This window comes from Rhinatrema bivittatum, chromosome 3, assembly GCF_901001135.1.
Source record: "Rhinatrema bivittatum chromosome 3, aRhiBiv1.1, whole genome shotgun sequence".
NCBI lineage: Eukaryota > Metazoa > Chordata > Amphibia > Gymnophiona > Rhinatrematidae > Rhinatrema > Rhinatrema bivittatum.
This window is the reverse complement of record NC_042617.1, coordinates 498,759,433-498,774,766: the sequence shown is the minus strand read 5'-3', so window position 1 is coordinate 498,774,766 and position 15,334 is coordinate 498,759,433. Positions and strand designations below refer to the sequence as shown.

Sequence of the window (15,334 nt, the reverse complement as noted above, 5' to 3'; positions counted from 1 at the left end):
CCGGGATATATGGTAGTACTGTTTGTCTGGTCAGGATGAACAGACAGTGAAATGCTAACAGAAATTAGAAACCTAAAACATTAGGCAACACAATAATAATAGGAGATGTCAATTACCCCAATACTGACAGGGTAAATCTCTCATCAGGATATACAAGGGAGGTAAAGTTTTAATTGGTCCTGGAAATGATCAGGGGGTCTACTGTCAATCTAATCCTCACTGAAACGCTGGATGACGTGCAAGGTGTAACGGTGGTGGGGCCACTTGGCAATAGTGGTCATAACATTATCAAATTTAACTTAATCACAGAAGTGAAGACATTAAGGAAAACTACTCAGGTAGCATTTAACTTTAAACAAGAAGATTATGATAATATGAGGAAATCCGAAAAAAAAACCGCTAAAATGAGCCACTGCAAGGTAAAGAGTTTGAATGCAACATGGATGCCATTTAATGACATAATCTTTGTTGTGACCTCGATGGAAATGTGGAACCTTGGCTTGAGTTGGGGTTGACACTACTTGGGAGGAAGACCTGCCACAGGTTCCCAACGACAGGAGGCGAGGCTGACTGAAGACAGGGGCAGGCTGTAGCTTCACCAATACCAATCCCGTTCTCCGCAGTTGAGCCTTTGGGTGCTGGGACCGGCTAGACTTAGGTGAGCCCCTGGACGGAAGTTCCGACGAAGTACTGGAGGCAGGTTCATTAGTGGAGTTGCCAGGTGGGAGGAAGTCCTGGACTGAGGTCCTGGGGAAGCCACAAGCAAACAGCAAGGGGTCCGATCCGAAGTCCTGAGCAGGCGGCAAACAAGTAGAGAGAGGTCCGATCCATAGTCCTAGGCAGGTGGCAAGCAAGCAGAGAGAGATCCAATCCATGGTCCTGGGCAGGTGGCAAGCAGTGAGAGAGGTCCGGTCCTAGGTCAAAAGCCAAGAGATCCATCTGAGGGGAGAAGGAACGACGGGCGAGGAGTTGTTATCTGGAAAAGGAGTGGAAGGCGGGAGCAGGAGCAGAAGGCAGGAACAGAAGCAGATCCAGGAGCGAAGGGCAGGAATTGACTAAGGAAGGCACCAGAACCACCACACAAGGCAGGAGACTCGTTGTCAAGTCAGGGAGGTGAAGGAGAAGCAGGCCTAAATAGGCCAAGGATGGTGACGACATCCTGCGGGGCCCTCGGGGATTTCCCGCCACTGGCCCTTTAAGGGGAGGCCATAGCCGTGCTCGTGTAGAGGAAGGGCTTGGCAGACAGGGAGGCCAGCGGCAGCCTGCACTCCGACGGAGGCCTGGCACTGACGGAACAGAAGCAGGACCATCAGAGGAAGACGTGGGGAGTCTGGGAGGGAGCTGGCTGGCGGCACAAGGCAAGAGACCATGGGGAGCAGGGCTGGCGCGGCCGGAAAGTGTAACAATCTTGAAGCATAGACTAGATAGTAACATTGTAAAAAGACAGCAGAGAAAGACCCTAGTTGTCCATTCGTTTTTCATAGCAAGAATTTTTTTCTTTTAGGGTAGTAAATACCACGCTGTTCATGTTATCTTCATGCCTAGTGTACTGTTAATGGTAGTGACTGCCTCTCCATGCAGGTTACCCCCATACCTTCTAATAAGGGTAGTAACTGCCATTCCTTGAAAGTTATCCCAGTTGATGCAGATTACCCCTTTTCTTCCTTTCTGTCTTTTAGCCACTAGGGATATTCTGATTTATCCCATGCCCTCTTGAATTCTATTACTGTTCTTGTCTTCCTTACCACTTCCATGCATCTACCACTCTTTCCGTAAAGAAATATTTCCCGATGTTGTTCCTGAGTCTACCCCTTTGCAGTTTCATATTATGACCCCTAGTTCTATAGCTTTCTTTCCATTGGATAGAGTTTGATTCTTGTTCATCATTAATACCTCTTGGGTATTTAAAGGTCTGTATCATATCTCTCCTGTCTCTTCTCTCCTTTAGGATATATATATTCAGGTCCTTCAGTATCATCTCAATCTCCCTGTGCAGACCCTTCACCATTTTAGTTGCCTTTCTCTGGACCACTTGCATCATATTATAGATCTTCCAACACACAAACAAGGCAACACCCTAGATCAACTTTTCATTAATTCTTCTTTTCTTAACCCAATACTTGATATTACCCCAATACCGTGGTCAGACCATTACTTAATAAAGGTCACAGGCAAAATAAAACCCTCACATACACATACAAAAGATCAAAAGACCCACCCAGAACTTCGACGAAAGAAATTAAAAATGGAAACCTTCATAAACACATTGCTTCCAAAAATCAACCAAAATCCTCACACACAAATTTCAAACATGGTAGATTACTGGAATAACTGTATAACAGAAACGCTGGACACTACTGCACCTTTAGAGCTAGTTTGCAATACTAATAAGAAAACATCGTCATGGTATACCGAATCACTTAAAACAATAAAACGTAAGCTACGGAACTTGGAACGAAGATGGCAAAAGAATCCTCGACCAGAAAGAAAACAAGAATATTTCACATTGCTTCAAAAGTACAAAAAAGAAATAATAAAAACCAAAAAATCCTATTACGCGACTCAACTGAAGAAAGCATATGGAAACCCAAAGATCCTATTCACTATAGTACGAGAATTAACAACTACACCAGAACCACCCGTAATGATAACAAATGAATTCTGTAATAAAATAGCACAATATTCTACAAAGAAAATAGAGACAATCTCTTTAGAATTTAAACACCTCCCACTACCAAAATCATCTATTCCAATCTGTGACTGTAACTTCTCAGATTTCACAAACATAAATGACGCTACCATTATAAATATACTTACCAAATCCAAACCATCAAAAAGTCCATTTAATCCATGTTCAGGATCCCTACTGAAATCAATCAAAGAACATATTGCCCCATTTATATCTCAAATGGTAAACGCATCTCTATCCCAAGGGACCTTTCCAGACTCCCTGAAAAAAACATCAATCACTCCTATACCAAAAAAAAAAAAAAAAATCAAGATCCTTTAAACTTATCAAACTACCGTCCAATTGCCACTTTAACATCCATTGCTAAAATAATCAAATCCGTCGTGCTTTACCAAATTTCATCATACATTGAAGAAAATAACATTTTACACTGTAACCAACATGGATTCAGGAAAGGACACAGTACTGAATCTCTCCTCATATCTGCTTTCGACACCATCATAAGAGGATTCAATGCAAATGTAAATTACATTCTGGTAATGATAGACATATCTTCTGCCTTTGATACTTTAAACCATACTATACTCCTGTCTAATCTACAGCAAATTGGTATCTCAAACACAGCCCTACAATGGTTTACTTCCTTCCTACAAAATCGCCCACAGAGAATATCTCTAGGTAAAGCAAAATCCGATTGGTACACAACTAATACAGGTGTTCCACAAGGCTCATCATTATCTGCATTACTTTTCAACATTTATCTTTTACCCCTTTGTCGACTTCTAGATGGCTTAAATTTAAATTTCAAGCTTTACGCAGACGATATTCAATTCATCCTACCTTTCACTGAATCATGGACCAAAACACTCTCTTTACTTCAAATCTATTTAGAAACAATAAAAACCTGGTTAGCTCATAACAGACTCAAACTAAATGCAGCAAAAACAGAACTAGTCTACTTATCTACCATCCCCGACTCCAGTCAACGCCCTCCAAAAACATTCACTTTTGACGGATAATCCATATCCATAACAAATCATGCTAGAAACCTTGGTATAACAGTAGACTCTAAGTTATCCCTATCAAAACACATATCAGAAACTGTCAAAAAATCATTTTTCAAGATACACATGTTAAAAAAACTAAAACCACTTTTGTTATCTTCAGATTTCTGAACTGTAGCACAAGCATTAATATTATCAAATTTGGACTACTGTAACGCACTTTACATTGGTCTTCCACTATCATCTTTACACCCACTTCAGCTCATTCAGAATGCGACTGCCAGACTGATCTTCAACCTTCCTAAAAGAGAACACATCTCCCCAGTACTGCAACATTTACACTGGCTCCCCATTACCCACCGTATAAAATATAAAATTCTAACCACTATCCACAACCTGCTCTATAATCCCAACTCTGTATGGCTTTGCTCTATTCTACACATATATAAACCAACAAGACAACTCCGATCTACAGAAACATGTTTACTGGAAATCCCGTCAGTTAGATCTACCAGTCTAGCACTAACAAGAAGAAGAGCCTTTTCAGTTTTTGGTCCATCTTTGTGGAACTCTATACCAGACAATATCCGAATGACACCTAACCGAAATGAATTTAAAAAGATGGTTAAAACCTTTTTATTTAATAATGCATACAATTACAGTACTATCACCTAAATGATTACCCTGATTTATCCATATCCGTTTGATACCTGCTAATCAAGAATTACTTTATTATGTTTATTTTACTATGTGTGTGAACTATGTTTTATGCTTTATATTTAAATTTGTTTTATTGTGTATGTAAACTTGTAAACCGCCTAGACGGACACGTAAGTGACCCCATGTGCGGTATATAAAAAACTTTTAAATAAATAAATAAAATAAATGTCTCTATCCTTTTTGAGATATGGTCTCCAGAGAATGTGGTTAAGGCAGTTAGTGTAGCTGGGTTTAAAGAAAGTTTGGATGAGTTCCTGGATGAGAATGTTGCGGGCCTGGACCCTTTGACCAGGGTGGAATTAGCGCAACCTGCAGGGGCTCTACCATTGGCTGGCAGAGCTGGCTTTGGCAGAGGCCCAACTGGAGCTTCAACTATACCAGCCCTTGTTCCCCTTAGGTTGAGCCCTCGGGTGCCGGGACCAGCAGGACTTTGCTGCGGGCCTCTTTAGATGAGTTGTAAGTCCATGGAGATGGGAAAATCTACAAGCCAAGGTCCAGGGCAGGATAAAGTCAGACATAGCCGAGAGTCTAGAAGTAATCAGTGACAGGTGGAATTCAATTGTAGTTGAGAGTCAGACAGTGGTCAGTGGCAGGCAGAGTTCAGTCATAGTCAAGTGTCGAGTAAGCCAAGGTCTAAACCAGAGATCTGTCGAGGGAAAACAGGAAGGAAAGGCTGGCAGAGAGGAGGGAACAGCACAGGCAGGCAGGAGATGACACTGAAGAACTGAATACTGACCACAAGAGGAAGACAAAGAACTGAAGACTAACCACAGGATGAAGATGAAGAACTCAGGAAGAAGACTAGGAACTGCCAAGACAATGAGCAGGAACACAGGAACAAGAACAGGAACATGCTGAGGCAACTAGCTCTATCAATGGTAGTCAACCTTTTGCCGAGGCAAGGATGAGCTGCTGAAGTGGCCTTTTATAGGCCCAAGCTAGTGATGTCATAAACTACTTGGAATGGTGAAGAACTCATGGTGCTACAAACATGGAAGCTGCATAAAAATTCTGCCCAGGGCAGAAGGGATGCCCATTTATCCTAGCGTTCATTTGCGTAGGCCCTGAGGAAGGCTTTGAACATCCAATTAGTACATTCAGACTGTCCATTTCCTTATGGGTGATATGCTATTGTGAAGTCCAGGGTGATATTGAATTTTTTGCACAGTGAACGCCAGTATTTTGCCATGAATTGTACTCACTGGTCTAACAGGATATGTATGGGTAGTCTGTGTAAATGGAAGACATGAAGAGTCAAAAGGTGTGTTAGCACGGGGGTGGAAGGGAGGCCTGGAAGTGGGATGAAGTGAGCCATCTTTGAGAAGTGATCAGTAATCACCCAGATTATGGTGGCACCATCTGAGAGGGGAAGATCCACTATAAAATTAGTTGAAAGGTGGATCCAGTGTTCCCTGGGGCTGCAATGGCTGAAACAGCCCCCAGGGTCGGCCCGACAGAGCTTTCTACTGTGTGCAGGTGGGGCAAAAATCCACATAGGCCTTAACATCTTGCTTCATCTGAGACCACCAATAGTATTTTGAAGCAACGCAAATGTTCAAGCCTGTCCAGCATGTCCTGTGACATGGGAGTCATGGGATCATTTCAATATATTTTTGCTGAGTCAGATAGGGAGGACCATCTTCCCTGGAGGGACGGTCATGGAGGCAGTTAGGAGGATCTGGGCTGGGTCGATAATGTGTCTGGGAGGTTCTGGGATGCCCTCTGTCTGGAATAAGCTTGAAAGGACATCTGCCCAGACATTTTTGATGGCTGATGATACCTTAGTTGAAAATCAAAATGTGCAAAGAACAGAGACCATCGAGCCTGGTGTGCATTTAGTTACTGGATATGGTGAAGGTGTTTCAGATTTTTGTGAGCCATATGTATAGTGATATGGTTCTGGGCACAGTCTAGCCAATGGCACCACTCTTCTAGCGCTAGCTTGATCGCCAGAAATTCTCTGTTGCTGATGCCATAGTTGCACTCTGCAAGTGAAATTTCTTTTGAGAAGAACAAGCAGAGGTGGAAAACTCCTGTAGTGAAATACTGGCTTAGCACAGCCCCTACACCCTTGGTGGAGGCATCCACACAGAATGAATGGGCAAGTAGGGTCTGGGTGGAGAAGGAGAACGTGTGCTATTCTGTTTCATGCTATTTCTTGCCATCCTTTTCCCTTTTTTGTCTTTCTTCTGTACAATCTACTAATGCACGATTTGTGTAAAGTTATTGATCTCAAGGAAGTCTGTAGACTTATTGGAGGCAATATGTCCAATTTGAGACTAGAACCAATCTGGTCTAAACTTAGCAGATTTACTGATTAACCAAAATTGCAAAAAAACAGTTTAAACTTAAAATGATGCCTGCAAACATCTGCCAACCTTATGAAGTAGCATTATTCGAATCAGAGGACTTGCAAATCTGCTTATTGTACTGTCCACCGGGATTACTTGATCATAACATTTCTCCTATTATAGAACTTTTTGCCACAACATTAAATCCAAATAAACCTTCTATTATCCTAGGTGACTTCATTTTACATATGGATGTTAAACCACTATCCGTTACATGTTTTACCCTCCTGGAATCTTTATCGGCACTTGGATTTGAATTAATTACATCAGTGCCTACTCATAAAGCCGGACACTCACTTGACTTAATATTCATAAATTCAAACATGAGCAGTGCATCGACAGTTACACCCACACTGGTGCCATGGTCGGACCACTTCTTAGTACATTCCGAAGTTAAATTTAAACAAACCCATAAACCGGTTATCAAAAATCCTATTTCTATCACTTTTCGACCACAGATCAAAACAGAGGATCTCAAAAGAGAATTTGAATATCTAAAACAGCACATTAATCTATATGACAGCACGAATGCGACCTGTACCTGGCTGCATGAGTCAACTAACATTGCTGACAAAATTTGTCCAGTCAGAAGAAAAACCATTAGACCTTCTAAAAAATATAACCCTTGGTACAAAAAAGCCATAAATATTGCTAAAAAATCTCTTAGGAAATAAAGAAAAAAATGGAGAAAAAATAAGAATTCACAGACATTAGGAACCTACCGCACCGCTCTTAATCACTACAAGAAAATCATTGATGACGCAAAAAAGGAATATTACAAACACAAAATCTAAAAATTTCTCATAACCCAAGAACACTTTTTACCATAGTTAAAAACCTAACAAAATCCTTGACACAGGATGACAGCTCATTACAAGAAGATAAATGTGATGAAATAGCATCCTTCTTTAAAAATAAAATTGAAAACCTAACTTCCTCCGTTACTTTTTATCGAAGCAAGAAATAGAAATGAAATCTAAGGAAGGGAATAGAATCTCTCATAAAAAACTTAAACCCAGCATGTCATCCAATTGACGTCATCCCCGTCTTATCGCTTAAGACAATTGCTCATGTAATTACCCCAAACTTTGCATCGATAATTAATTTATCACTAAACGAAGGTAAATTACCAGATGTACTCAAGTGTGTGACAATAAAACCTGTCCTAAAAAAACCTAATCTTGATCATACTCTATTAAATAATTACTGGCCCATTTCAAATTTACTGTTCATTGCAAAACTAATTGAAAAAGTAATACAGAAGCAGCTTACAAACTACCTCGAAACTAGTAACATTCTCTTTCCAAATCAGTTTGGTTTTAGAAAATACTTCAATACTGAATTGTTATCGATCACTTTGGTAGATACTGTGCTAAGAGGATTTGACATTGGGCAAAGATATTTCTTGATACTCTTAGACTCATCCGCAGCCTTTGACACAGTAGATCATTCTATACTTCGTGACTATCTGACTGAAATAGGAATCACCAACACTGTATTAAAATGGTTTTCTTCCTTTCTCAGCAATTGTTCATTTCAAGTAAAGGTTAACAATACAATGTTGAAAAAGATCACCCTTGAAGCCGGAGTCCCACACGGGTCGGCATTTTCAGCCACTCTATTTAATGTACACTTATTACCGGTCTGTTATTTACTTGCTGGGTTAGGTTTGAATTTTTATATTTATGCAGACGATATCCAAATCCTGGTCCCTATTGAAAATACTATTGAAAAGACATTTAATATTACAGTTTATCTTAATGCTATTAAGCAACTCCTGTCTCTTATGAAACTCGTATTAAATATGGACAAAACCGAAATAATGCTATTAGAAAGGAAGTGCAGAAATGAAGAAATTCCCCCAATATCATTGGAGAATAATATAAAGGTAAAACCCACTGTCTTTGTTCGGGATCTTGGAATCATTTTAGATACGGATTTAAGTTTTAAAAAGCACATATCTATCAAATTGAAGGAGGATTATTATAAACTTCTCACTCTATGAAGGTTGAAACCTCTACTTGAAAAAAATGATTTTAGAACACTACTAGAATCCCTGATTTTTTCCAGTTTGGATTATTGTAACTCCCTGCTTTTAGGACTTCCTGCTTCCATAATCTGCCCTTTACAAGTACTACAGAATGCAGCCACCAGAATTCTGACCGGGAGCAGAAAATGTGATCATATAACACCTATCTTAATCTCATTACACTGGTTACCAATCAAATATCGCTCACAATATAAGACAGCTTGTATTCTACACAAAATTATTTACGGCGAACAAACCGATTGGTTAAACGCGGCCATCTGTCTACACACTCCCCAAAGGAACCTCAGGTCAGCTAATAAGGGTCTACTAACAATTAGGGATGTGAATCGTTTTAGGACGATTAAAATTATCGTCCGATAATTTTAATATCGTCTTAAACCGTTATGGAACACAATACAATACAGATTCTAACGATTTATCGTTATAAATCGTTAGAATCGTGAGCCGGCACACTAAAACCCCCTAAAACCCACCCCCGACCCTTTAAATTAAATCCCCCACCCTCCCGAACCCCCCCCAAATAACTTAAATAACCTGCGGGTCCAGCGGCGGTCCGGAACGGCAGCGGTCCGGAACGGGCTCCTGCTCCTGCATCTTGTCGTCTTCGGCCGGCGCCATTTTCCAAAATGGCGCCGAAAAATGGCGGCGGCCATAGACGAAAAAGATTGGACGGCAGGAGGTCCTTCCGGACCCCCGCTGGACTTTTGGCAAGTCTCGTGGGGGTCAGGAGGCCCCCCACAAGCTGGCCAAAAGTTCCTGGAGGTCCAGCGGGGGTCAGGGAGCGATTTCCCGCCGCGAATCGTTTTCGTACGGAAAATGGCGCCGGCCATACGCGTATGGCCGGCGCCATTTTCCGTACGGAAAATGGCGCCGGCAGGAGATCGACTGCAGGAGGTCGTTCAGCGAGGGTTCCGGCGCCTCGCTGAACGACCTCCTGCAGTCGATCTCCTGCCGGCGCCATTTTCCGTACGAAAACGATTCGCGGCGGGAAATCGCTCCCTGACCCCCGCTGGACCTCCAGGAACTTTTGGCCAGCTTGTGGGGGGCCTCCTGACCCCCACGAGACTTGCCAAAAGTCCAGCGGGGGTCCGGAAGAACCTCCTGCCGTCCAATCTTTTTCGTCTATGGCCGCCGCCATTTTTCGGCACCATTTTGGAAAATGGCGCCGGCCGAAGACGACAAGATGCAGGAGCAGGAGCCCGTTCCGGACCGCTGCCGTTCCGGACCGCCGCTGGACCCGCAGGTTATTTAAGTTATTTGGGGGTGGGGGATTTAATTTAAAGGGTCGGGGGTGGGTTTTAGAAGGTTTTAATGTGCCGGTTTTTCGATTTTTCGATTTTTCGATTTTTTAACGATTTTTCACGATTTTTCACGATATTTTACCCCCCCAAACGGCAACAATACGATTCCCTCCCCCTCCCAGCCGAAATTGATCGTTAAGACGATCGAGGACACGATTCACATCCCTACTAACAATTCCCTCAGTGAATTCAGCACACCTTAGCCAAGTGAGAGAGTATGCAGTTTCATTAGCAGGCCCCAAACTCTGGAATACATTGCTGGCCGAGATGAGCCTACAATCTGATACTAAAAAATTCAAGTCAGAACTTAAAACATGGTTATTCCGCTGTGTGTATGCAGAATCCAATTAAAGAAAATGACCTTGTAACTCTTGCTCCTACTTTTAATAGTTAGTATTATCTTTTTTACATCTTTTATTTTACCTACTGTTTCTAATTTTTTTCCTGTATCAATTTTATAGTTTAAGTTTTGTATTAATTGTTAATTATATATTATTTTATAGTTACAAATTTGTTTGAAATTTATTTTAATGGCAATTGTATTTTACTCTTTTATATTGTAAACCGTTGTAATGGAATACCCGATACGACGGTATATAAAACTTAATAAACTAAACTAAACTAAAAGGAGGTCAACAGATTGCCACCACACATAAGAAATTCTGATATCTTTCCTCAGGGGCAGTTATTATTTCTTACAACCTAAAGGGGTTAATTGTATACTCTTCTTCTTGTAGCATGCATTCTACTCAGAGAACACAAGCACTGTCAATTCAGCATATTATTTATCGTTTTTCATTCACGCTTAATTATAGAGAAGACTATCTGAGAGATTCCAAAACTATAATTTAAGCAGGTGCAAAAAGTAAATTTATCACGTCCAAAATGAATGGTGAACATTTTTCATGGGGTTTAATGCAAAGTGTTTTTGCGTAGAGTTCTAGGGGCCTATACTTGGTAAAAAAAAAAAAAAAAAAATGAGCATGTGAGCGGGAAACAATTTAAAGGGAAATTTTCAAAGACATTTCCTAAGATAAAACAGTGTTATGGCACAGAAATGGCTTTTTACAAAACTGTCTGGCCAATATGTCGGTAAAGGCATGTACATATTACCTGTTCATGCATAACTTTACCTGGACATAATGGGGCAGAGGTTTGGATTTCTGTGCTTACTTTTGGATTTCAAAGTTGTGCATATACATTTTTCAGAAAATCTTCCATGCACATAATAGCAGGTATAATTGTGTGTGTGATGGAAGAATATACAAAGCAGATATATAACCTGAAAATGTGCAGATTGGCACAGATTATGCAAATTTACATGCAAAAAGTTCCAGCCTGCTCAAAGGAGATGCAGCTTTCTGCTTGTAGATTTATTTGCATAATTTTGGAAATTGAAAATATGCACATAAAGCCTTTATCTTCCCAACTACACCTCCAAGAATGCCTACTGTGAATACAGGTAAAACTGCATGTAAAATTGGATTTCACATTTTTTTTTACCTGTAGAACTTCCCTGTTTATTTTCAAAGTATAATTCATATGCATAAAACAATCCAGTAAAACACTTTGAAAATCAAGCCCCCAAACATGTACATTAAAACATACTATAATAAATTTGAATGTGTGCGCAGTAAAACATTTTCTTGATAGCATGTCTATTATATTAATCTCTATGGAGCAGGGATTGTCACTTATGTATATCAATACAGTGCTGCATATGTCTTGTAGCACATTAGAAATGATAAATAGTAATAGTAGTAGAAGTAAGTAATAGAATGCATAATAGAATGTTAACCTGAAAACCTCTTGGCTCTAAACCTAGCTTCAAAACTGGATCAAAGTAAGTCTGGCACATAGGGTTGCTTGTCAATGCTGAGGAGAGAAGTGAGAGAGCTACTGGACACCAAGAGAAGAGGATAGAGGAGAATAGAGAGTTCTGAAAGAGGACAAACCAGATGTGAATGTGTTGTGGTTCTGGCCGCAAGCACCGTGGCCAGGCCCTAACCTCCGGGTTCCCGGACCTGCTCCCGCTTCCAGAGGCCTGGTTTGCAGCCTGGTTGGCGGCGTCCCCGCTGGGGCTGTGCCGCTGCAAGCCCTCCCATGGATGCCCGGCTCCTAGGCGCACGTGCGCCACTTGGGCGCTTTTCTAGGCTGTTTCCCGCCAGTGGTGACTCCACCCAACTTCTGACGTCAGACGCCGTAGCCTTGATAAGCCAGTCGCGGCCATCCAGTCTTTGCCTTGCAACGGGTTAGCCTCCTGGTTTCCTGTTGCACTGTGCCCCGGAGTGACACACCTTGCTTCATCGCTCCATTCCTGCTACAGTACCTGCTTGGTTCCTGCCTGCCTGCTACAGTACCTGCTGGTTCCTGCTCACTTGCTACAGTACCTGCTTGGTTCCTGCCTGCCTGCTACAGTACCTGCTGGTTCCTGCTCACTTGCTACAGTACCTGCTGGTTCATGCTTGCTTGCTACAGTACCTGCTGGTCCCTGCTTGCTTGCTACAGTACCTGCTGGTTCCTGCTCACTTGCTACAGTACCTGCTGGTTCATGCTTGCTTGCTACAGTACCTGCTGGTCCCTGCTTGCTTGCTACAGTACCTGCTGGTTCCTGCTCACTTGCTACATACCTGCTGGTTCCTGCTTGCTTGCTACAGTACCTGGTTGGCCCCAGTCTGCCTGCTACAGTTCTAGCCTGGTTCCAGTACCTGAATCCTGCTACAGCTCCTGCCTGGTCCCAGTACCCGGTGCCTGCTGCTGTTCCTGCCTGGTCCCAGTACCCGAATCCTGCCACAGTTCCTGCCTGGATCCAGTACACGAGTCTCGCTACAGTTCCTGTCTGGTTCCAGAACCCGAACCCAGTTACAGTATTGCTACTGTCTTAGTCTGGTTCCAGTTACCTGTCCTGATCCACAACCCGCCTAAGTCCCAGCGGTTGGGCTCCTACGTGCTCCTCCCGGGGGAGCACCAGCTTCCAGGGTGAAGAGCATCTACGTCCTGTCTGAACATCTGCCTCCTGGCCTGCTACTCACTAGAGACTTTGACCATCTTTCCCTGTCTCCAGCAGGTCGGCCCAAGGGTCCACTAAACAGAGACTCCCATAACAGAATGAGAGTGTTTCTGCCCTTCTGTCTTCTGCATCATTAAGGTTCCTAAAAGAGTGTCATGAGGGGACAGTTTGGTAAGAGAAAGGTGCATGGACATACAGTGCTACGTTTGTCATGTAACACTATAGAAATGCTAAGTAGTAGTAATAAGATGGTGACACAGAAGAGAATGTGGCTAGCCTAGTGAAGAAAGGCACTGTCATCTGGCCATTCTCCCTTCTACATATACTCTGTAGTGAAGTTACCACAATGGCTAGATAGCACAGTCTGCAAAGGCATGAAAGTTAAAAGAAAAGATGTCTGTACTCAGACCAAAACATTTGGTGACCTGAAAGAAGCTTTTGAGATCCAGACCACTGTTAAGCATCAAGGTGTGGAATATGTACTATGGGCCAGATTTTCGAAGGATTTACGCACGTAACCGGCCTTGCGATGCCGGGCCTATTTTAAAAAGACCCGGCAACGCGTGTAAGTCCCGGGGCTTGCAAAAAGGGATGGGGAGGGGGTGGGGCAGGGGCGGTCTGGGGCAGGGGTGGAGTCAGGCTCCTGGCACAGCAGCCATATTTGCCGCTGTGCCAGGGATCGTGCGCTGGCAGTCGGCCGGTGCGCGCAACTTGCGCCTGCCAAGAGGCAGGCGCAAAAGTTAAAACAAATGTTTTGAGGGGGATTAGAGTAGGGCTGGGGGGGGGGAAGGTTAGGGGAAGGGGTGGGAAGGACAGGTTATGGGGGAGGGAATGGGGGCAGGGCGGCTCGGCGTGCACAAGGTGCACAATTGTGCATCCCCTTGCGCACGCCGACCCTTGATTTTATAACTTGTGCGCGCCTGCACAAGTTCCCTAGTGTGAATTGGTTTCTTTCCTCTGTCACCTCCTTCTTTCTATTTGTCACACTTTTCCCTTTCCTCTACTCCACATCTCCTATTATTTATCCTGATGCAGTAGACACATTGCCTCACTCTGTCACCTCTAAAACACCTTGCTTCCCCTCCCCGACATACACACACATTAATTCCCTTGATGCCTTGGAGTGAAATCTGTCAGCCCTGACTCCAGAGGGCACCTTAATATATGATCATCCACCTTTGTGAGCACTCTGTAGTGTTGGAGTCAAGGCTGGCCTTGTACCTATGGTGCTCTGTGTGGGTGATATGATGAAATGGGGAGTCCCTATGAGAAAGGGAATCAGTTAGGGAAGTTTTATGTCTGGTCACTAGGTACTGCTGTTAAGTGAAGGGAAATATTTCAATTCCCTCAATAGCTGTGTCTGCTGCCTCCATAGGAGACCTAGCCTTGACTAGCCTGGAAAGAAACTTCTAGCCTGAGAATCAAACCCAGCTTCTCTGCATCACAGTGCAAATGCTGCCACTGAGCCACCAAACGAGTCCCACAATACACTTTTGAAGCAACTTAAAAGTTTGAGGTTTTAGCTTTTCTTCTTGAGTTATATACTATGTATGTGCCTTCACCAATGGGAGATCATATCAACTTTTTGCTCCTCTGAAGTTTATTGCAGTATAACTGCAACAGATCTATTTTTCATTCAGTACTTGATTTGCTTACACCTAGCTCCATGATTTTAAACTATAACCATTCTTAGATTAAATACTATGCATTTAGGAATATTCTTATAAATCTTAACATATAAGTGTATTTTAGACTTCAACAAAATAGCACTGGAATATTTTATTGGATTCTCAAGCCATCAATAAACGTTTTTTTAATTTTCAGAGAGAATTTTTTCATATTGAACTTTGCAAGCCTCTGTTCAGATGCTAGTGTAACTCCTCCCAAGCTATAATTCTGCTTACTTTCTTCATCTAAAATATCATCAAACGTCCCTCCCTTCCATTTTATCCATTTCATGTTAACATTATGGCAGTGAAAGGAATGTTGTTAATTCCATCATATAAACTCCTTGCTTCCTTCCATGAACATCAAAAGGTTACTAATTTATTTTATTACATTTACTTTCTGCTCAACACTGCCATGATCTGGATGGATTAAAAAAATGTGTAAAACAATATCAAACAATAAAATAATTTAAACAGATATAAAACAATTCAACAATAATAATCCCTAAAACAAAATCCTCCAGAGCATTGTCAAACACTTA

The 15,334-nt window shown here is 42.3% G+C and overlaps 1 protein-coding gene across 3 annotated transcripts in view; it reads left to right on the top strand.

The window, feature by feature from the left end:
- The window catches only part of PKHD1 (PKHD1 ciliary IPT domain containing fibrocystin/polyductin), a 1,284,809-nt gene that overhangs the window by 1,086,530 nt on the left and 182,945 nt on the right, over positions 1 to 15,334 (top strand). The window lies entirely within an intron of this gene.